The sequence below is a fragment of the Mesoplodon mirus genome (genome assembly GCF_964341445.2).
Source record: "Mesoplodon mirus genome assembly, chromosome: X".
NCBI lineage: Eukaryota > Metazoa > Chordata > Mammalia > Artiodactyla > Ziphiidae > Mesoplodon > Mesoplodon mirus.
The window spans coordinates 9,735,680-9,759,216 of NC_138981.1; the positions used below are offsets into that span (position 1 = coordinate 9,735,680).

The 23,537-nt window shown below is 41.7% G+C and overlaps 1 protein-coding gene across 3 annotated transcripts in view; it reads left to right on the forward strand.

The window, feature by feature from the left end:
- FRMPD4 (FERM and PDZ domain containing 4) overlaps positions 1-23,537 on the forward strand; it is a gene marked incomplete at both ends in the record, with an annotated part of 745,437 nt that overhangs the window by 564,838 nt on the left and 157,062 nt on the right. The window lies entirely within an intron of this gene.

A 23,537-nucleotide genomic window follows, 5' to 3' on the forward strand; every position in this document is an offset into this window, starting at 1 on the left:
TGCAACTAGAGAAATCAGCTGAAAGGATTATGTGCATTACAGGTTGTGCTATAAATTGGTCCCACTAACATTGGCTGAGGTTTTGGATTTTTTGTGGTACTCTTTTTTTTTAATTGTGGTAAAATATATATTTCATAACAGTTATGTTATTTATGTTATATATATAGTGGTTCTGTTGTATTTAACATAATGGTAAATTTTATGTACCATCTTAACTGCCTTTAGGTGTACAATTCAGTGGCATGAACTACATTCACAATGTTTTGTAACTCTCACCACCTGCATCTTCCAGACCTTTTTCCTCTTCTGCAACAGAAACTCTGTCTCCATTAAACAACAGTTTCCCACTCCCCCTCCCTCCAGCACCTGGTACCTCATCTAAGTGAAATCATACAGTGTTTGTACTTTTTTATCTGGCTTATTTTACTTAGCATAATGTCCTCAAGGTTCATCCATGTTGTAGAACATCTATGAATTTCATTCCTTTTAAGGCTGAATAATATTTCATTGTGTGGATAGATCACTTTTTTTTATCCATTTATCTGTCAGGGGACATTTGAGTTGTTTCCACCTTTTTGCTCTTGTGAATAATGCTGCTTTGAACGTTGGTATACAAGTGTCTGTTTGCATCCCTGCTTTTAATTCTTTTGGGTATATACCTGGCAGTGGAATTGCTGGATCATATGGTACTTTGATGTTTACTTTTTTCAAGGATGACCAAAGTGTTTTTCACAGAGGCTGCAGTGCTCTGGGTTTTTGCAGTTGTATGAAAAACGTGCTTATATTGCACCTCTCAAAACAGCAAGAGTTCACTCTATTTGCTTCTCCAAAGTGAAATATTCTTAATTATGAGAAGTTGGTGAAATAGATTTGAAATCAGGAAGCATGGTTGGCCTACCCTAATACAAGTGAGCAGAGGTTGGAGGCCAAGGGGGGGGAAATCTTTCAGTACCACAGGCTTGATTCTTTGTTCCATCCAGGCTGACTATGGACTGATTAGCAAATATAGGATCTACGTGATGTAGGGGATCATTTTTATAAAAATAGAAATCTCTGCCAAGATTGATTTTTGAGTATTTGGTCTTTTGGACAGCCCAGCACCTCTAAGTTAGGGCTGTTGGAAAGTAGCTAGGGAAGAACTCATGTGAGTGTTGTCAGTGGTTCCCTAGTCTCTGCAGCCCAGATCTCTCCCCTTCCTAGATTTGCAGAGGGGAGAGGACCTCCCTTAAGAGTACAGTTGGTGGCTGAGGGGCTTGTTTCCTGGGTCCATCCTGGAAAGATTAAAGTTGACCTTGAATCTGATCCACTCCAGGCAGGGAGCCTGTGTGAAGTGACCCCTCTGGCTCTTCAAGGCTTTCCTGAGGGTGTGCTCGTAGAGAAACTATGGTGGAAATCTTGGCAGTGGGGACGGAATCTCTCAGAAAGCTCAAAGACACGAAGAAAGGCCAACCGTTTGTTTACATCCTAGATTCTGATTCGTTAATTTGACTTTATTATTGTTATTTTTTAATTAATTTATTTATTTTTGGCTACGTTGGGTCTTCGTTGCTGTGTGCAGGCTTTCTCTAGTTGCGGTGAGCAGGGGCTACTCTCCATTGTGATGCGTGGGCTTCTCCTTGCAGTGGCTTCTCTTGTTGCAGAGCACGGGCTCTAGGCGTGCAGGCTTCAGTAGTTGTGGCACGTGGGCTCAGTAGTTGTGGCTTGCGGGCTCTAGAGAGCAGGCTCAGTAGTTGTGGGGCACGGGCTTAGTTGCTCCACGGCATGTGGGATCTTCCCAGGCCAGGGCTCGAACCCGTGTCCCTTGCATTGGCAGGCAGATTCTTAACCACTGCGCCACCAAGGAAGCCCTGATTCATTAATTTTAATAGTTTGCCTGCCACCAGGGAAACCCTGATTCATTAATTTTAATAGTTTGCCTAAGTCCCTCATAATGGTGGAAAGATGATATTATTTGATATTATATTGTGCCATCTATTTTGTAACATGGTTATGAATTTACGTAATTGGCACAGTTGAGGTGGCCTAGATGCTTTAACTCAAAACAATAAAAATTTCTGCCAAAGAAATGTAGTTTTAAAAGACATGGATTATGAACTTAGGAAGGGTACAGCTCAGACTTCTCTGATTAAGATGGATTTTTCCTTGTCCCTGGTTGGATTGAGGTTCCTGTGTATTCCAAGCCATTTGATCAATAGCCAGAAACCCAAACTGTGGCCTATTGTTTAGAGATTCTGGGATCCCCAGCTAGCTCTACAGATATGCATTTCCATCAATGTCATTGACATTTTTAAGGGCCAGCCCAGGTGTCAATTTAACATTTACAGTGGCCCGATGCCAGCTGTTGCAACATGAAAGAGCAGATCAGCAACTTAATAGAGAAACCTGCACTGATTACTAAACAGCAAGTTTTAAAACCAAAGTCACTGGTGTCACTTTTTTAAATCCGTGGAGCTTTTTTACTTGAAAAGTAAATTTCCACCGTCCTGTCAGAGACACTGTTTTAAGATGTCAAGAATGGTACTTCTGGTACAAGTGCTTATTGTTTCTTTGTCACTAATGAGTTTTACAAATAATGAGAATCATTCTGATTTTTTCTCTTACCTACTGAGCAATGTCCATTACAAAGAGATACTCTAATTACCAAAGTTTCTAGGGAGCCTGGTTTGCAGTATGGAGTATATCTCTACTCATTCGTTTTAGAAGTTAAAAGAACAATTTGAAAATTAATCTGTGGTTAGTAATTAGCACCTTTGCATTTAATTTCCCACTCTAATACATTTTCTCTTTGAAACAGATGTCTTCTTTTTTTATCTTGTCTTAAGATCTAAATGATCACTCACATGAGACAATTCTTTCTGATGGAGGTACAACGACTTTTAAGTGATGGACAAAGCTATGGGAGGAACCAGGGTTCACCTATTCAAAGTTAGAGTCTCAGAGTTGATAATGAGATAATTCTATTGTTATGAATCTTTCAGAATATGACCCAGGGTAGTTCAAAGTGTGTTCAAATTTCGTATTTCCTCTCCTATCCCCAGTTATTTAGAGTAGGGCTGGATAACCTGTCTTCTATTGAGTTACTAATCCATAGGGTTAAAAACATTTTAAATGCCATTATGCACATGTTAATGTACATTTGTATAATTTTGTATAGTCTGCAGACTAGTGGTTCTCAACCTTGGCCACACATTGGAATAGCCCAGGGAGCAGTAAAATATCCTGATGCCTGGGTGTCTCAGTCCATTGGGGCTGCTATAATAAAATACCAGAGACTGGTGGCTTAAACACAGAAATTTATTTCTCACAGTTCTGGAGGATGTGAAGTCCAAGATCATGGTGCTAGCGTGGTCGGGTTCTTGGTGAGGGCCCTCTTCCTGGCTTGGAGAGAACTGCCTTCTTGCTTTATCCTCACATAAAGAGAGGATAGGAGAAAGAGAAATCACCTCTCTATGTCTCTTCTTATAAAAATACTAATCTCGTTATGAGGGCTCCACTCTCATGACCTAATTACCTCCCAAAAGGCCCCATCTCCTAATACCATCGCATTGGGGATTAGGGTTTTAACATAAGAATTTGGGGGAGCACAAACATTCGGTCCGTAGCACTGGATCTGGGATAGAGCCTAGGAATAGTTTCAGAAACTCCTGAGCTGATTCTAATGAACAGCTACGGCGGCTGCTCTGAAGCACTTTTTTTGCATTAATGCGGAATAATTACCCCATTTTCTATATGCTAAAACTGAATCTCAGACTAATCAAAAGGCTTTCCCAAAGTTTATGCATGGGTACCAAGTCGCAAACTACTGCTCGTTCAAATACACTGGATTCTCCATTAAGAAAGGACAAGTTTTGTTGGTATTCTTAGAGAAATACAAATTACAGTGTTTTGAGGAGCCAAGAACATGGTGTAAGAAACATGACAGATGCAAAATAAAAATTTCTCAGTCCTTATTATTACCAGTTAAGAGAGCAGAAGAGGGGAAGGGAGAGAAGCAGATGGGAAGAGAGAAACTACCAAGAGAAGAGTCTCGGGGAAGAGAGTGCCCTGGTGAGAAATGGCTAATAGAGGGAGCAGTGGACGGCCAGAGAAATTAAGAGAAATAGAGAAAGTGAGGTACTCTGAGATGGTTCTTATAATAATAGCATCAATAAATAATAGATGGAGGTGGGTATAGATATAGTTGTAGATATGAGTAGAGATACAGATGTAGATAAAGTTATGGAGTATAGTTACAGAGATATTGATACAGATATAGATGGCTATAAATATACAGAGTTGTAGATATAGATATCAATGGGTATAGAATATAGATAGAGATGGATAGACAGACCAGTGACCATACAACCAGCTTTGTCCAGGAGGGTCCTGGTTTATGGGTATGGTTCTCACATAATTACTGATGGCACCTCCCTTTGCTGTCAGAGTGTTGTGATTTAGATAACATAAGGTAACTATATATCACACTACCAACGTTTAGAAAATTCTTGCAAGACGTAAGGTTGCATTTAATCTTGACAACTGTCCTGTGAGGTAGTTCAAGCACATAGAGGAATCTCCTTCTTGAAGAAGAAGCTGAGGTTCACAGAGGTTGGTATCTCCATGTTCTTATGGCTCGTCAGACCCGCGTTTGCATCACACCGTCAGACTCAAAGGCCTCGGTTCTTTGGGCTCTGTTATGGAGCTTAATCCATAGTAAGCTTTGATCACCACCCCTAGGATTCCCCAGCCCAATCATTGTATGCTCAGCTCAGCTCATCTCCACCTGTGTCTGCCATACCCTCCCCCCTCAGCATCCTTAGAAATGGCCTGGGCAGCCTGGTCATGCGCAAAAGCACTCCTTGGTTACACCTGACGTGTGTTCCCCCCAACATTTCCTGAGCACTGCTAAATGATGAAGTTACCAAAATGAGCAAGATACAGTCTTACCTTCCAGGATCTTAGAGTGTGGTGGAAGTGATATATGAAATAATACAATATGCTGTAGATACAGGGGAAGGCCCCGAGGAGGAAACAGTGCTATCCTTTGGGAGTGGGCATAAGGATGTAGGCCGTTGCCATGGGCCTCACACTACAGAGCAGCCAACCATTATTCTCAACCAAGCGATGTCCCTTTTAAGCTCTTTATAGACACATAGTATGTTTCATAGTCAGAGAATAGGGAGCACTGTGAGTTCCTTATTTTCCATTTTTGACTTCAATGGAGTAATACATGCTTATTTAACTGTGGAGGTGGGTAGAGTTAATGCAAAAATAATGTGCTTCGTAAATCTGGAAATTCGGTTTTTGTAGATTGAAGAAAAATTTAAACGTGAGCAAAATAAATATCAAAACACTAGCTGGCAAAATACATGATTAAGATGAGCCACGTTGGAGTCTGGGGAAAGGGATGGGGGTGGATAGTGGGAGAGGAGGCTGGAGGGTCATTTCCAAACCACATGTCCTCGTTTTTCAAGTTCTAAAATTAAGAGGCTTTTTTGTTTTTTTTCTTTTTTGGCCTGCTGGTTTTCTGGCTACTTTCACCCTGTAAGTCCACAAATGTAGTCGTGCGTGCGTATTGGACAAGACACACTGTTCTATTATTCTACCAGCAGTTCCCATGGGGGGCAATTAAACCAAGTCACTGTCTTCATAATGCAGAAGAATTCAGTTCTGAAACCTGAATATTGGGGATTAGTAATGAGATGTGGAAACTTCCACTTTGTTTTCCAGTATGGCCTTGGCCCAACTTGGGAGACGTTTAGCCATTGCTCTCTGCCAGTCAATTCAGTGGTCAATGTGAAATGTGTTTTTGGCTCATCTATCTCCAGAAGAGAATACTCTGAAGAAATACAAGTACTGTATGTGCCTTTTTATTAACCAGAAGACAGTCAAGTCAACGTGACAGGATTCTGTCATCATGAAAATTGCAAATGACAAAACCGTACGTCATCCTAAAGTGTGAGCCTCTAAGTATTCCCTCCAGGCTTTATCTAGTCCAACTGAGATGTCCCAAAGAGGAAAGAAGCAGTTGATCATTTTTAAATATCGTTTGGTAGTTCTAGGGCTAGTCTTTGCTACTTTTTTCTTGATTTTGACCCCAAGATTTCATAAGAGAGTCTTACTGTTATTCTGTGGATGACTCCAGTAATCAGTTATTCTGTGATGAGTGCCCTTGAACTTTTCCTTCTTTAAAAATTAAAAAAAAAATAAGTCAAGAAGAGTTAAGTTGTAAAGTTGGATGTGGATATTGTGGTTGTACCACCCAACCCCTGGGTTAATTTCATATTTGAAGCAGATGTCAGTTTCCTGCTTTATCAAGCTTACATTTTTAACTCACATTCAACAGAGGACAAACAAATCTGAGAGATTACTCAAATTGTTACCCTTTGTTTCTGGTAATAAAATGCAGAGCGTTGTAGAAATCAACAGTTGTGACAATAAAGGCAATAGGAGAGATCTATTTGAGGTGGGTTGCTTTGTTATTTTGTGTGGTTTTAAATATCCAAAGAGTTAAGAACTAGCATTATATTAGGGAAGAGGCAGTCTGCCTCATTTTTTGTGTTTTTGATGAAGAATTCTTAGATAAAATGTTTTGCTTCCAACTGCACACAGTGAATTCTGCATAAAATGCAAATAATTGCCTCATTGCAAGAGCAAATGCCATTTAGCTAAATGAGTTCCTTAGGATCCCAAGCATCCAGTCAAGGGAGGGAGGTATATTATAATTTTGGAATTGGAGGAACAAAGTAAATGTGATAGTATCATTACATGAAATGAAAGGTAATTATGTCATGTCAATGCAAAAGCTTCCCAGGCTGAACATTAGGGGCTGTTTATTCCCTTCATTGAAGCAGATTTGTTTTCTTTCAAATCTGACAAAGCACCTCTCCGCTGAGTTAATAATCACTGCTCCCAGCTGGAAGGTAAGTTTGCAGAGCTGATGGAAGGGCTTTTAACAGGAAAGCTCTGAAATGACACCATCCTTCCACATCTAACTTAGCATATGGCACACAGAACTGTGCTCAGCAGACTTCTCCCTTATTGGTGGTGGTTTCATTTTCCCTGCACATTTGTTTTTGAAACTTTGCTGGTGGACTTCATCTGGCCATCATTCTAGGACACGTCCCTAATACGCTTGGCGTATTTGTCCAGCAGGCCAAGGTATCTGAAGGGATTGTAATTATCTGAAGTTCCTTGGGCCACTTAATTCCGGCAGATTTCGGACGTGCACATTTGGGCGGAGCTATAGACAGCAGGTTGGCTGCTGGACCGGGTGGGTTCTGTCTTCTCCTGAGCTTTTATGTAGCCCCTGGGGATGTACATGAGGTGGGTCACAGAGTCCATTTGGAATCACAGGAACAGCCAGCCTGTGAAAATGAGAAGCACCTGGATGACCAGGTTTCCATCACAGCCTGTAATTAAAATACTAGCTTGGGGCTGCCTACCACCCCTTGGTTCCTTTGAGTGAGTGGCCTTTGCATGTCCTCTTTCTGGATTGAGCCAGCCCTTGCAGAGAGCAATTTTGATGTGATCACCTAAGGCTGGGGCACAGGCAGGAAATTCTGGCCTGTCCCAAATGCCAAGTGGGGCCTGTGGGTATTACTGCCAAGTAAATTGGCTGAACTGAAGAGGACAAGGAATCACCTTTGTGGCAGGTGTCTTTTCATTACTGTCTGCACTGCTACCTAAGAGGAATAGCAGAACGCTGGTGACAGAGTGCCTTACTGTGGTCCAGCAGAGGGTGGGAGACAGCACTTCCCTCCCAAGCCCTGTCCTCTACTTCCTTGCAGAGCTTGAGTAAAACCTTGCTGTCAATAGGCACTTTCTAGGGAAGAGTCTCTTCAAGTGCAAGGATGAGGGATGGTGGTACTTTTTGTGTCAGTGGACGCTCCGATGAGCATGAGTGTGAGTCAAGAGTAGCCGTGTCCCATAGCTGTGTCACAGGGTGCGCCACTCAGTCGTTGCCGGAACACAGGTTTGGTGATAGCAGTTCCAATGTGGAAGGCCGGGAGAGACTCTCAAATCTGTTGGATATTAAAGGATACGGCTAAGTATGCAGGGCCAGCTACTGAATTTTTGGTACCCATTCCAGAATGAAAATGCAGGGCCCTTGTTCAATAAGCAGGATAAAAGTGCTCATAAAGGTACTAAAATGTAAAGATTTTCCCTTTCTTCTTGTCTCTCTGTCAACATAGTCTTTTATATGCTATTGAATGCCATTCTAAGTAATGAAAAACTAAATTTTTCAATTATTAGCATGAATGTTACCAATCATTTATATATTGTGCAATGTGGGTTTTAGATGCAAATATAAGAGCATGTAACTCATATGGGGAATTGCGGAAATTACACAATTGTGTTTCATAGGTTGCACATGTATATGTATTTCATTCTGAACAGAAAAGTAGAAATGTTGCACAAAACTAACTCAGTAGGTTTTGTTTTTGTTTTACTTCTTTTTTTAAAAAAAATAAATTTATTCATTTATTTATTTTGGCCCCGTTGGGTCTTCGTTGCTGCGCGCAGGCTTCCTCTAGTTGCGACAAGCGGGGGCTACTCTTCATTGTGGTGCGCTGGCTTCTCAATGCGGTGGCTTCTCCTGTTGTAGAGCACGGGCTCTGGGCGCTCAGGCTTCAGTAGTTGTGGCATATGGGCTCAGTAGTTGTGGCTCATGGGCTCTAGAGCACAGGCTCAGTAGTTGTGGCGCACGGGCTTAGCTGCTCCGTGGCGTGCAGGATCTTCCCGGACCAGGGCTCGAACCCGTGTCCCCTTCATTGGCAGGTGGATTCTTAACCACAGCGCCAGCAGGAAAGTCCTGTTTTACTTCTTGATATGAGCACACTCTACCAAATCTCCCTACCTTTGGCTTGCTGATGGATGAGGATAACTGAAAGGAAAGGGAATTAGGCGTGCCTCTATCTTCCCCTTGCCTTCTGTGTCATCACTTTGAGTGTCAGTGGATGGCCAGTACAGGGCGGTAACACTACTAAGAGAGTATATGGCAGGGTTCCTTGATCATTCATGTTTCTAAGAGGGCTACATCTGTTAAGAACTAATTAGACTCCGGCCTTCACCTCCCAACCTCACCTCTTGAGGTTTTTAAAAAACATTTCTCATGTGGCTTTCTCAGTAAAGGCCTAGCAAAGAGGAAAGTTTGCCTCTAGCTATTGGCTCCCCCGAAAGCAATCTCCATGCCCTGTCAAGGATGGCTTTTGTCACCCTAAGATATACACTTCCCCCCCTCCCCTACCCCCAGCCCTTACTTCTCTAGGCCAGGTCAGCAAACCTTTTCTATAAAAGGTCGAGCAGCAAATTATTTTAGGCTTTGGAGGCCGTGTGGTTTCTCTTGCAAATCAACACAATGCAGCTCTGCCACTGTAGTGAGAAGGAAGCCACAGGAAACGTATAAACAAATGGACGAGGTTGTGTTCCAATAAAGCTTTATTTACAAAAATTGCCCGAGGGCTGGATTTGGCTCGTGGGCTGTAATAATTTGCCAAACCTTTCTCTAGAGCATCATGCGTTTGACCCCATTCTCATGTTTTTAATTCAATAATTAATAAATTTTCAAAACCCTCCTGTGGAATGGGGAGCTGCCACTTACTTCATATATGAAAGAAACTAGAAAAGAAACCTTTTCTGAGGTTGCACTCTGAGTCATGCAGGGAGTTTAAAAAGGACTCCAGAGCCCCATTTTTTTCCTAGTTTTTGCCAGAAAGCTCTATGATGTACCTATTGTCAGTAACAGTTCTTGTACAGCTCTGACATTCATGACCTACCTCTAAAAGGTATTCTAGGAATAGCATTGTTAAAATCCATGAGAAAAGTAGAACTTTTATTATGTGAGTATCACGATTCCCCACCCCCCACCTTCAGCCAACACCTTCGTGGGAGGAGGATAGAGGGACAGGAAATGACAGCATTATGAAGCCCAGTCACAATGGAATGCTGAATGCAAGTACAAATAATTATTAGGGAGGTGAAAATTACATAGCAACTTGCTCATACTAATGGTCTACGGAGAAACAGCCCCATTGTACTTTCAAAACGTTAATTGTCCATAATGTTTTAAAGAAATTCTACTCATTATCTTTTTGGAATTTTATAAAGCTCCCATATAAAGGTCCCCAATTTATTTTTGTTCTGTTCTAGGCAGTTCTCTTGGCTTCCATGACACCATCCCCCTTCCTTTGTTCCAAACTCACTGAAGATTCCTTCTCATGTCTCCTCAGCTGGTTCTTTTTTAGCTCAACATTCAAACTTCAATTTCTCACATATTCAAGCCTATATTTCTACGTAGAACCCACAAAAAATAAAAAGGGATTCATGAACTTAAATATGTTGATACCATTTGGTTTGAATCCAAAAATTGCTGGAGACACATGACTGTTCCACTACAGGAGATAAAAGAGGTCAACAGGGGTTGCTTTGCACTGCCCAGAGTGTTGTCTGGGCAATAGCAGGTGGTCAATAAATTTTTGTTCAATAAATATTTAGATGTGTGTATGTATGAGTAGGTGGATGGATGAATAGACCTTTTCCTAAAGCATTATATATTCAGTACATTGTTAGGAAAGATGCTGATATACAAGTCAGTGAGTGAAAATTATTTCTCTTTAACTTATTGATATAGAAATTTCACTACCAAAATTTGGTCTTATTATAAAGTTCATCAAGGCCTTGTCAATGATCCATATCTTAGTGTGGCTGTTTATAAGAGCTCCAAAATTCAGGATATAATGAAGGTACCTTTCTGGGGTAGTTTGATTGCAGTGTTTCCCAGCAACGGGTGGCACAGAATCATAAAGCACAGAAATTAAAGAGTAAAACCACTTGGGCTAGGATTCTAGCTCTTAGTACTAGCTGTGTGATGCTGGGTAATCATTTGGACACTGTGGACCTCACTTTTCTCATTATAAAATGATCTATGCTAGAAAACTGTGTCAGCTGGGAATCTTGTGAGTTACAAGAAACAGAAAATTCTTAACCAATTTATCTTAAACAATAAAAAGAATATCTTTTGGGTTTATGTACCTAAAAAATAGTGGAAAAACTGTCATAGCCTAAGGAGACATGAGGACATTATAATCAATGTGACAAATAGAAAGGATTATAGAATTGGATAACCCAGAAGTAGATAAATTCCTAAAAACATACAAAGTTACCAAGACTGAATCATGAAGAAATAGGAAAATCTAAACAGAGCAATAACTAGTAAGGAGATTGAATCAGTAATCAGAAACCTCCCCAAAGTGAAAAGCTCAGGACTAAATGGCTTTACTGGAGAGTGCTACCAAACATATAAAGAATTAATCCTCCTCAAAGTCTTCCAAAAAATTAAAGAGGAGCTAACAATTCCCAGCTCATTCTATAGAGAATTCCTGCAACTCAACAACAAAAAAAATCAAATACCTAAATTTTTTAAATGGGCAAAGGACTTGACTACACATTTCTCCAAAGATGATATACAAATGGCCAACAAGCATATTAAAAGATGTTCAGGGCTCCCCTGGTGGCGCAGTGGTTGAGAGTCCGCCTGCCAATGCAGGGGACACGGGTTCGTGCCCCGGTCCGGGAAGATCCCACATGCCGCGGAGCGGCTAGGCCCGTGAGCCATGGCCGCTGAGCCTGCGCGTCCGGAGCCTGGGCTCCGCAACGGGAGAGGCCACAGCAGGGAGAGGCCACAGCAGTGAGAGGCCCGCGTATAGCAAAAAAAAGAAAAAAAAAAAAAAGATGTTCAACATTACTAATCATCAAGGAAATGCAAATCAAAACCACTATGAGATAATTAGGATGCCTACTCTCAAAAAATGGTGGCCTCATAGACTGTGGAGAAAAGGGAACCTTTATGCGTTTCTGGCAGTATTGTAAAATGATACAACCACTGTGGAGAACAGCATGATGGTTCCTCCAAAAGCTAAACATAAAACTACCATATGATCCACCAATCCCATGTCTGGATATATATCCAAAAGAATTGAAAGTAGCATCTCAAAGAGCTATTTGCCCACCCATGTTCATAGCAGCAGTATTCACAATAGCCAAGAGATGGAAACAACCCAAAAGTGCATTGACAGGTAGATGGATAAACAAAATATGGTAAATAAATACAATGGAATACTAGGCAGCCTTAAAAAGGATGGTAGTCCTGTGACCTGCTACAACATGGATGAACCTTGAGAAAATTACTCTGTGTGAAGTGAGCCAGTCACAAAAGGATAGATACTGCTTGATTCTATCTATATGAGGTATGCAGAGTAGTCAAATTCATAGATATAGGAAGTAGAATGGTGGTTACCAAGGTCTTGGGGGAGGGGACAAAGGAGAGTTATTTTTTAATGAGTATAAAGTTCTAGTTTTGCAGGGTTAAAAGGTCCTAGAGATTTGTTTCACAACAATGTAAGCATACAAATCACTAGTGAACTGTAGACTTCAAAATGGTTAAGATGGTAAATTATATGTGTTTTTTACCACCATTTTATAAATACAGGAAATGCCAGGGCCAGCTTCAAAAGAGGTTTAAAGAGCGTCTCAGAGTCATCAGAGCTGTGCTCCATCTCTCTGGGCTCCCTCTGTTCTGCCTTCCTCCTCAAGTTGCACTCTTCATGGCTGCAGCCCTTCCCATCCTCACACTCACCATCCAGAAGAGAGATAAGCTGTGTCCCAGCATTCTCAGATTCAGCCCCTGGGTTCTCACTGAATAGACTGGAGGCCACACAGCCACACCTGAACCAGTCATAATGGCCAGGGGTCATGGGAGGTGCTGATTGGCTTACACCAAACAGAGCCTACCCCCAAAGTGTGAGTTGAATCATTTTCATTCCTACCTGGACCACTTGGGAGAGAGATGGTTTCCCAACAGGACTAGGGGTCAGCAAAGTTTTTTTGTAAAGGGGCCATATAGGAAATAGTTTAGGCTTGATGGGTCATATGGCTTCCATTGCAACAATTAAACTCTGGCATCATGGCATAAAAGCAGCCATAGACTTTATTTTTTATTTTGTGTGTGTGTGTGTATGTGTATTTATTAGTTTGTTGTCCCGGTCCCCAGTTGGGTGGCAAATTTCATGACAGTAAGGAAAGCATCTGTCTTGTTCCCTGATGTATTCCCAGCATCTAGCCCAGGACCCAAATGGAGTAGGTGCTCAGTTGACACATGTGGAATGAGTGAATAAAGGAGGTTTATTCATCCACTCTGCGAGGTTGATGCCATTAGCTCAGAGTAGTTTAGTGACTTACGAAGCAGCCATAGACTTTAAATGAATGAGCATGGCTGTGTTCCAATAAAACTTTGTAGACACTGAAACTTGAATTTCATATAATTTTCATGTATCACGAAATATTATACTTATGTTGATTTTTTTTTGATGTGGACCGTTTTTAAAGTCTTTATTGAATTTGTTACAATATTGCTTCTGTTTTTTTTTTTTTTTTTTTTTTTTTTTGCGGTATGAGGGCCTCTCACTGTTGTGGCCTCTCCCATTGCGGAGCACAGGCTCCGGATGCGCAGGCTCAGCGGCCATGGCTCACGGGCCCAGCCGCTCCGCGGCATATGGGATCCTCCCGGACCGGGGCACGAACCCGTATCCCCTGCATCGGCAGGCGGACTCTCAACCACTGCGCCACCAGGGAGGCCCTTGCTTCTGTTTTATGTTTTGGTTTTTTGGCCCCAAGGCATGTGGGATCTTAGCTCCCCGACCAGGGATTGAACCCGCACCCACTGCATTGGAAGGCGAGGTCTTAACCACTGGACCACCAGGAAAGTCCCTGTTGGTTTTTTTATATCATTTAAAAACATAAAATCATCTTAGCTCACAGAGGCTGGTAGGATTTGGCTCACAGGCTGTAGTTTGCAGATCTGGTTCAAAATAATCTCTCTTAGCTCAGTGATGATTTTTCTTCATAATTTTACCTGGGTCACCTTCACTCCTCTTTTCTGTAATACCTATAATGAGATGACCCTCGGCTCAAAATCCTCAACCTGTCTTGCAAAAAGGCATTTGGAAAGCCATGCAGTCTCTTTTTCTTTTTCCGTGGGTCCTAGCGGTCATAATACCTTGCTTGCCATAGAATACTTGGGACATACAGGACAGTATACTGTTAAATATTCAAGATAATTACTCTTTCCCTCCACCATTATTAGAAATTAAAGATGCCTTCACATCTGCAGTACAGTTTGTAGAGGGGTTAAAACTCCGTCATGTTGCTGAACAATTATTTTCCTATTTTTATTCGCCTTTAGCTCTGCCTCTTTTTTCCAGGTTAAATATTTATTAGACTAGAACTGTCTCCAGGATGTTATGGTTCTTAAAGGCTTTATTTTCCAGTCATTGGTCAGAGTGCTATTATGTAAATGATTGAAGTAAGTATTAAAAATTGGGGTTTGAAGATCTCCAGGGTCAGAGGGTGACCCTGGGGAATAAAGGAGCAAAGGGAGGCTAAAGTCAAGGAAGCTTTTAAATTCCTCCAAGGAGAGGGTTTGACTGGATCTCTGGAGGAAGATGAAAAGAAAACAGGCTTGGGAGAAAGTAAAATGCATGGGAATAGCACGTGGCTGTAGGAAGGCAATGATCTGTTTTATAACTAAAATGGGCAACAATGGAATGATTTGTTCCAATGTATTTTGGCAGCCTTTGAATTATAGTCCAAATACTTTTAGCGCACATAATAACTTTTAAAATGTGTTCATTGTTTGCTTGTGATCTGCCTACTTCTAAAAAAAAAAATCTGAGCCTCATATAGCCTGTGCAGCTCTTGTGTGAATTACACATGGTACCCACTTTGGGCTGTTGTGTCCCAGCCAGTGGCATCTTTGTGCTGGGTTTCAAGGGTCTCAGAGCTCCGTGAGGCAGCTAAGTTTCAACCCCCATTTGGCGCTTTCACCAGGTCCCACACACAGCCATTTGCAGTGGCCTGGGTCTGAAGTGGTTTTTGATAAAAGACACCTGATTGGGTGGCAGTGCATTTGAATAATTGTTCCCCAGGTGGAACTTCCAAACATGGTCCAAGGACCATTTAAGAGAGAGGGCTTTGAGGGACCAGGTGAATTCACCTGCATTGACACTAATGCATATATCAAATTCAGGCCTCATTTGTCTAATTCTTCACAAAACTAAATTATTCTAATACTGGCAGGCTAAAATTATAAACCCTAGAATTTTATTGTAGCCATTGGCTTAATGGAAGGATTTCCAAAGGTACAACTCCCTCCTTCTATGCTCTCTTGAGCCACACTCAAGGTTCAGAAGGGATGGTTCCCTTTGGTCCTCCTTCTGAGCGGGTCCATTTTGCCTTTGCTGTTTGTTTGTTTTCTCTAGGGTCTTGTTGTTGTTTTGTTTCTTTTCCTTTCTTTTGTTTTCTAAATTGGAGGACTACCACGTGGCAAACTGCTCACATAGCTTTGAGCTTTAAATCTGCCTTCTAATAATAGCAGCCCCTTCCCCAAACACCTTACTTCCTCATTCCCTTTTAATTCATACTTTTTTTTAAAGAAGATGTTGGGGGTAGGAGTTTACTAATTTTATTTATTTATTTTGGCTGTGTTGGGTCTTCGTTTCTGTGCGAGGGCTTTCTCTAGTTGTGGCAAGCGGGGGCCACTCTTCATCGCCGTGCGCGGGCCTCTCACTATGGCGGCCTCTCTTGTTGCGGAGCACAGGCTCCAGACGCGCAGGCTCAGTTGTGGCTCACGGGCCTAGGTGCTCCGCGGCATGTGGGATCCTCCCAGACCAGGGCTCGAACCCATGTCCCCTGCATTAGCAGGCAGATTCTCAACCAGTGTGCCACGAGGGAAGCCCTTAATTCATACTTTATAATCTGCTCATGACCAGGAAACCGGTTTACTGAGGGAGTTTAACCCAGTTTACTGAGATAAAAGTTAATCAACTCTAAGCAAGAGCCTCATGTTCTCTCATGAAACATACGAACCTCAGTTTTAGTGCTCAGGTTGTGTGATACCTCCTTGAGACGCTCAGACACTCTTTTGGTTAAGATTACCCATATCCCTTCTAACACTTGATTGTTGTGTTCCATATGGGTGCATTTACAGGAAAGTGTTCTCCAAATAATGGTATAATGGAGGGTTTTTATTACCTGTAGAATAAAAACTAAGGTACAGGAAAGCCAGGTGGCTTTAAGAGTGTGAGCTCTGGATCTACACTGCCTAGAGCTGAATCTTCTGTGTCATTCCCCGGTCACATTATGGAGGGCAAGATGCCTAACCTTTTGTGCCTTGTTTTACTCATCTGTAAAATGAACATAAGAGTAGCACCTACTCCATTGAATTGAACAAGGGTTAAATGACTTATTCATGTAAAGTGCTAAGAACAGGAAGTACTTAAGTATTAATTATTTTATTTATTATTATTATTATAATTATTAGGAAGAGAAGGAGGAGAACAAGTTAGGAAGCAAGCTCTGTAAACAGACTTCAATTTAAATATCATCACTGGGACTGGTGCGTAGAAACAGACGTGTATTTACCATCCCTCATACCTGTCACTTTGAAATGTACAAAGTTCTAGGTGTGGCATTGTATTAGGTGTATTATTCGGGGTTCTACAGAGAAACAGAACCAATAGGGTATATAGAGGTATATGTAAGAAGAGATTTATTACAAGGAATTGGCTTGCAGAATTATGGAGGCTGTCCAAGCACAGGAGAAGAAATGGATATTCCCTGTCAAGCAGAAAGAGCAAATTCACCCCCTCTCTTCCTGTTTGTTCTATTCAGACCCTCAATGGGTTGAATGTTGCCCACATTCATTGGTGAAGGTGACTGATTTCACTGGGTCTGCCAATTCAAACGCTTATATCTTCTGGAAACGCCTCCACAGACACACCCAGAAATAATGTTTTACCAACTATGTGACCATCCCTTAGACTCGTCAAGTTGACACATAACATGAACAGAGCTGAGAGGAGAAACGGACAGCAATTCAATGATAGTAGCGAGCTACAGTGCCCCACTTTCGTCAGTGAGTGGATCATCCAGACAGGATCATTGGGGAAAACAACAGCCTTAACTAACACCGTGAACCGCATGGATCTAGCAGACACGTGCAGAGTGTTCCATCCAGCAGCATCAGAGTGCGTGTTCTTCTCGGGCACACACAGAGCATTCTCTAGGATAGGTCATATGGTGGCCTATGGAACAGGTCTTGACAAATTTGGGAAGACAGAAAACATATCAGATGTCTTTTCCAACCACATTGGTATGAAATCAGTAGCAGTAGAAAAATGGGAAAATTCACAAATGTGTGGAAATTGGACAACATGTTCCTGGACAGCCAATGAATCAGGGAGGAAATAAAGAAGATCAGGGAGTATAGTGAGCATGGGTATATACAACTATAAAAGATGTTTTTATTCTACTTTTTTGAGGTGTAACTTACACACCATGAAAGTCACTTGTTTTGAGTGTATAATTCAGTGCCTTTTAGTAAATCACAGTTGTGTAACTGTCACCAGTATCTTTTTCTAGAACATTTTTATCACTCCCAGCATAATTTTGTGCCCATTTGCAGTCGCTCCCTGTTCTCACCGCCCAACCCTGGGTGTCTACTAATCTGCTTTCTGTCTCTATGGATTTGCTTATTCTGGACACATCATATAAGTGAAATCATATAATTTATGGTCTCTTGCAGCTGGATTCTTTTACTTAGCATAATGTTTTCAAGTTTCATCTATATTGTAACATGTATCAGTAGTTCACTCCTTTTATGGTTGAATCCCATTTCATTGTATGGATATATCACATTTTATTTATCGGTTCATCAGATGGTCGACATTTGGGTTATTTCCCTGCTTGAACACTCCTGTGAAAATCTTTCTGTGTGAACATATGATTTTATTTCTCCTGGGTAGATACCCAGGGGTGGCATTACTGGATCATATGGTAACTCTGTGTTTAACTTTTAAAGAAATTGCCAACTGTTTTCCATTTTACATTCCCACCAGCAATGTATGTGTTCCATTTTCTCCGCATCCTCATCAATACTTGCGATTGTCTTTCATTGCATTCCCCTAATGGCTAATGATATTGAGGGTCTTTCCATATGCTTATTGACCATGTATCTATCTTGTCTGGAGAAATATCTATTCATATCTTTTGCCCATTTTTAAATGGCGTCATTTATCTTCTTAACAATTTGTGAGAGTTCTTTATATATTCTGGATAAAACATCCCTTATTTATTTCCTGAAACATTTTGTAGTACATGTTTTTCTGTCTGAGAGTGCTACAGAGGAGATAGTTTAATGTTCTGGGGCCTTTGAGGTGCCTTGTCGCAGAAGCAGCCCTGATTAGCAATTCCCACAAGCATATAGCCCTCGGCAGGCTACCCTGCTGGGTCACCTCCCTCTGTGTGACCAGTTCATCAAAGTGTAGTTTGTCTGTGTCAGTCTCCCAACAGCGAGAGCTGGGTCTGACATTAGCAGTCATGTGCCCTGAATTGTAATTTTGAGCACCTTCGGTCTTAATGTTTGCTCCTGAAATCTAGAGCAGCCAGACAGAGTGACAGGAGCCTATACTGAGATCCTATGCTGGTGTATGGTTCTTCATACAATCCCAAGGTTGCCTCTTGGTTCACAAAGAGCCCCTTGGGGCAAGTGGCAGTGTTAGCTGTTGAGGTGAGGTGTGCAGAAGCTGCTGACTCACAGAAGTCCATTTCGAAAGGACTTGAGCGCAACCCTAACGTCACTCGCACTCCTCAGATGTCCCTCTCTGGACTCTTTTCCCTGGCCCTCCAGTGCCAGCCTTCATAACACACTCTCTGTATCTTCCTCCTGCGTGAGCAGCAGCCGTATGGTGGTCAAATGAGCCTTAGAAGTGCCTTTGACAACATTGTGGAAATTGTAACCAGTGAAGCACCTTGTGTTTTCAAGAGAGATCATCTATGGGTGACAATAGAAAGGTTTTAAATTTCCAGAAGAGGTCATCATATGAGAAAGCAGTCTGATTTTCTACTGAGCCAAAAAGATTCCTTATGCTTTAAAATAATATTGTTGCCTTGTACATCAGCGTACATATTAAGAAGAGTTACTCACAGGTGGCACTTCTTAAATTCTTCATCTTTCACAACACATTAGATTGTTAGTGCAGCTCCTGAGATTCAGTCCTAGAATTAGATGTCAAAAAATATGGAAGAATGGTTTTTCTGATCTACAGTCTTTCTTCATCTGCTACATCCATTCAGCTTCATGGGTTATCGTATAACTAAGATCAAATTTTGGAAAGCTGGTAAGAAATAGTCAATCAAACCCTGAAGAAAAGGCTGGCCTTAGTTGATTATTTTGTCTTTTAAATTGTAAACTCATAATTGGTACATCTCTTGAGGGATTAATATCCGTTGAATAACTACAGTGGTCCCGGATACCTCATGGTGCTTTATTAAAGCTGTTCATGATTTTTCACTTGCTGGAAAATGACACGCTAGTGGCACCTCTCTGGTTGAGTCCTCACCTAGAGAACTCACTAGAGGTGTTTCCAGTTATGTCACCTTGTATTTAGCTTCATTTCTTCCTTTGTTAATATTTATCTTAATGGTACTAATTCTGTTACTGTAAATGATCCTTGTTAATCCTTGGGGTTAGGGCTTGCAATATTAACTGGCCCTTACCCAACATCAGAGATCTGAGTTACAGTTTGGTTTTTGTCTTCTTTCTTTGTGAAGTACAAGAAAAACACCATGCCCTTGGAATCTGGGTGGTTTTTTTTGTTTGTTTGTAGTTAATTGGTTGATTTTCCCTTGCATTTCTGAGAACTCTTCCACTCAAGAAAAATAATCTTCTCCCATTTTAACTATCTCCTGTAGGGCAGTCAGATGTAGATGAAAGCCTAACCTTCATTGGGTCAATACACCTGAAATACCTATGCAAAGATTAGTTCCAAACTGTCTAGAATGTATCACCACAATGCTTTGCTACATTTATTTGTTCTACTGGTCAACTTCCTTACAGAGCTGAGATGCCATGGTTGGGATTTTTCTTAAGGTGTTATGTGAGGCTTCTCAAATTTTCATTCCAAAGAAATTTTAAAGCATAAGAAATCTCTTTGTCTTAGTGGGGAAATCGAAATGTTTTCTCATGTTATAACTTGTGGCATTTAACAACTTTTCGTTGTTACCCATCAACCTATCAGTCAACAGGAATTTATTAGGCAATTACCATATGCCAAATGATGTGTTAGGTACCTCGAGAAGTAGGAAAAAATACGAAATGTGGCGCTGGTTTCAAGGAGCTTAAATTTGTTCATCTATTTACTTATTCATTCATTCAACTAATGTTTACTAAACATCTAGTGTATCCCAGACACATAATCTAGTTTAGGCAAAATTATCACAGCAATTATATCTAAGAGCAGTGCAGGAGGATATCAGAGAGAGGACAGAGCCTCCAGGAGGAAGTAGCAGACAGAGCTAAGATGTCTCATCTCCCTCACAGTAATAAATCTTCTGGTGGCTTCTTTCACTTCTGATATGATTGCAAAGCCTCCATGACCTGACCCAGACTGCACTGGGCTCCTCATATTAGAAACATTTACCAAGGTGAGAAGAAAGATAGCAAGTGTTTCTAAGTGGAAGATTCCTCTTTGAAGTATCCTGACCTTTGTTCCAAGGGATTATTCTTTATAGCATGGATGCATTATGTATAAAAATCCAGCATTAGGAGTCCTTAACTAAATCTCACCTTAAAAAGACTCTTTTTCAGGGCCTCCCTGGTGGCGCAGTGGTTGAGAGTCCGCCTGCCGATGCAGGGGATACGGGTTCGTGCCCCGGTCTGGGAGGATCCCATATGCCGCGGAGCGGCTGGGCCCGTGAGCCATGGCCGCTGAGCCTGCGCATCCGGAGCCTGTGCTCCGCAACGGGAGAGGCCACAACAGTGAGAGGCCCGCGTACCGCAAAAAAAAAAAAAAAAAAAAAAAAGACTCTTTTTCATACTCATTTTTAACCGAGCATCCAGGATCATCCGTAAGTATTCTTTCTTTTTTTTTTTTAATTTATTTATTTTATTTTTGACTGTGTTGGGTCTTCGTTGCTGCAAGCGGGCTTTCTCTAATTGTGGCGAGCGGGGGCTACTCTTCGTTGCGGTGCCCGGGCTTCTCATTGCGGTGGCTTCTCTTGTTGCGGAGCACAGGCTCTAGGTGCACAGGCTTCAGTAGTTGTGGCTCGCGGGTTCTAGAGTGCAGACTCAGTAGTTGTGGCACACGGGCTTAGTTGCTCCGTGGCATGTGGGATCTTCCCGGACCAGGGCCCGAACCCATGTTCCCTGCACTGGCAGGTGGATTCTTAATCACTGTGCCACCAGGGAAGCCCGTCGTAAGTATTCTTGAGTCATTATTATTTACCAACCCACCCAGCTCACTGTATTATTTATCTATTGCTACAATAACAAATTACCCCAAAATTTAGTGGCTTAAAACAACACACATTTCTTATCTCACAATTTCTGTGTGTCAGGAATTTAAACATGACTAAGGTAGGTCCTCTGCCCCAGAATCTCTCAAAAGGATGCAGTCAAAGGGTTGGCTGGGGCTAGGGGTCTCATTTGAAAGTTAGACTAGGGAAGGATGCACTTCCAAGCTCATTCAGTGGTTATTGGCAGGATTCAGCTCCTCCAGGTTTGATGGACTGAAGGTTTCAGTTCCTCATTGGCTGTTTGCCTGAGACTATCCTCAGTTCCTTGCCATGTGGGCCTCCCTAGAAGAGCTGTTCACTTCCTCAAAACAGGCAATCCAAGAAGTCCATAGAGACGGTCTGCTAGCAAGATGGAAACCATACTTTTTACAAGCTAATCACAAAAGTGATATCTCCTCAACATTGACATATTCTATCAGTTACAAGCAAGTTGCCCAAAGGGAAATTATACAAGGCAGCTAATGTCAGGAGACAGGGATCATTGGGGGCCATCTTAGAAGCTGGATTCATAATTATTTTATTCATCAAACATTTATCAGTTATCATGTTTTCAGTAGAGTGCGACTGTGTTGATAAGTGGCCCTTGACTTTAAGGTGCTTACAATGAGCTTGGGAACATGAGTACATCAACCTTTAACTCTAATTTGACATAGAAAATCTTATAGTAGAGTCAGATTCAAAACCCAATGAGAATATGGAAAAGAGGGATGTCTTTGTTCATGATGGACCCCCCAATGGGAATGCCGCTTTCTCTCACAGTTAAAAATAAACATAATGTCACTTCTTCTCTGGAACTTTCTCTGACACTCAGAGAAAGTTCTTTTTCCCCAACTTAATTCCCAGAAAAGGTGACATTTGAATTGAATCTTAAGAAGTAAGTAGGAGTGGCTTTCCAAGTGTAAAACACAGCGTAATGAAAAGCATAGGGTTGGGCTTCCCTGGTGGCGCAGTGGTTGAGAATCTGCCTGCTAATGCAGGGGACACGGGTTCGAGCCCTGGTCTGGGAGGATCCCACATGCCGCGGAGCAACTGGGCCCATGAGCCACAACTACTGAGCCTGCACGTCTGGAGCCTGTGCTCCGCAACAAGAGAGGCCGCGACAGTGAGAGGCCCGCACACCGCGATGAAGAGTGGCCTCCGCTTGCCACAACTAGAGAAAGCCCTCGCACAGAAACGAAGACCTGGCACAACCAAAAATAAATTAATAAAAAAAAGAAAAAAGAAAAAAAAAGAAAAGCATAGGGTTGTGATGCTGTGTGATATATTCCAGGAGCTATGGCTAGAATGTTGGAGATGTGGTCCAGGATGGGGCATTGTCGTGGGAGGAAATGAGTCCAGAAAGATGAATTGGAGTCATATTACGAAAAGGAAATTGAATGCTATACCACAGAACTTGGGCTTTACCATTTGGGAATTAGAGAGCCCCTGAAGGTCTCTGATTAGTACAGTAATGTGGTGAAATACATGCCTTAGAAAGGAACTGTGGAAGCAGGTAGAGAATTGGCTGGAGATATTAGATAGAGGCTAAGATAATATTTCAAGGAGAGTTGATAGTTATGTAAAATAAGATATAGGGAAAAGAAGGCCATGGTGATGGAAAGTTCAAAATCAGAAGATGTTTTCGGGATAGAATTGACAGGATTATCAGAGCCAGGCAAGATCTGAGAAATGAAGGAGGGATATGGGAGAGCCAAGGATTTCTCTGTAATTTCTGTCTCAGGAGCATAAAAGCCTCTTAATAGAGGGACAATGTCTTACTTACCTTTAGAATCTCAATACTTTAATGGTGCCAGGTACTTGATGGTTGGCCTTAATGGATTGACGAGTGAGTGAATGGATGGATGGGTGGATGGATGGATGGAAGGATGGTGGGTGGATGAGTGGCTGGATATGTGGATGGTGTTGTTAAACATGCAAGGGAATGCAGGATAGAAATCAGTTTGGGACAGAGGAGAGAATGGGTAGAAGGAAGTCATAAGACCCTCAGATGGCTAAGGTGACAATACAAAGAGGAAAGCAAGTAGAAAATTCACTCGGGTTTTTTTTTAATGATAATCCACGGCTTTGATGGTTTTCGTCGGCAGTTTGTTATTCCACCTGCTTTAACAAATTTTAGGAAAGGATAGTTTCTTTAGAGAACAGAACTC